This window comes from Mirounga angustirostris, unplaced genomic scaffold, assembly GCF_029215605.1.
Source record: "Mirounga angustirostris isolate CCGP_5_RB_7025 unplaced genomic scaffold, mMirAng1.0.hap1 SCAF_3, whole genome shotgun sequence".
In the NCBI taxonomy this organism is placed as follows: domain Eukaryota; kingdom Metazoa; phylum Chordata; class Mammalia; order Carnivora; family Phocidae; genus Mirounga; species Mirounga angustirostris.
The window spans coordinates 94013737-94014963 of NW_026991711.1; positions in this window are offsets into that span (position 1 = coordinate 94013737).

Genomic DNA, 1227 nt, shown 5'->3' on the forward strand with positions numbered 1-1227 from the left:
GCCTGCTTCTCCCTCTCCCACTCCCCCTGCTTGTGTTCCCTCCCTCGCTATGTCTCTCTCTGTCAAATAAATAAATAAAATATTTTTTTAAAAAAAGAAATTTTATGTGTATTTATGTGTTGTCAATAAGCATTTAATGCAGCAGTTCTCAAAGTATGGTCCAGGGATCCACAAGGTTAAAACTATTTTCATAATACTAACATTATTTGCTTATTTCCTCTCATTCTCTCATGAATATATGGTGGGGTTTTCCAGAGTCTACATGATGTGTTATATCAGAACAGAATGAATCCATAAGCAGATAGAGGAATCCAGCTGTTTTTTATAAAGCCAGATATTTAAAAGATTTACAAAATGTTAAACAATGCCACTTCTCACTGTATTTTTTATTTTGGAAAATAAAACTGTTTTTAATAAAATATGTTAACAGTAATGAATTTGTCTTTTTTAGTAAATTCATAAATGGCTTAAAATTTTCAGTTTCTGATTATGATAAATACAGAGCTATAACCCACATAAGCAAAATCTCTTTGGGGTCTTCAATAATTTTTAAGTATTTGGTTCTGAGACCAAAGTTTGAGGATTGCTGGTATTATGCGATCGAGCTCCTCTTTCCACAATTTCGCACTTGGCAAGCGACTTGAGACTCTCCCCCGGGCTGTGTCATTCATCACTCCTAAGGGTTCTTCTGCTTCCATGGTGGCTGCTGCATTCACGGATCCACTCCCTTGGAATGTACAAGGATGCCAGTGATTTCTCGCTGCCATAGCCAATGCCACTGTGATTATCCTCATTCATGCCCCCGTCTGAAGAATTTTGCTGGGACATATACCCAGGAATGGGATCTCTGAGCCAAAGAGCATACACATATTTATTATAATAAAGATTTTTTTTTTCCAGACTGGCTGTACCTGTTCACACTCCTACACTCAGCGTGCACAGAGTCCTCAACTCCCCACACAACTGCCAACACCTGGTATCCATCATCCACCCTTCTAATTTGCCATTCTGATGGATACAAATGTTAATTCCTGGTTTTGATGTGTGTTTCACTGGTTATTGGTGAGTTGGGGCATCTCTTCACATGTTTCAGTCACTTGGTATTCCTCTTCTGAGCATTGCCCATTCATATTCATCACCCATTTTTGTATTGGTTTCCTGTTTTTATCTTATTGTTGGAGTCCTTTGAACAGTCTTGGTCAGTGCTCCTCAAAGAGGGGACCAGCT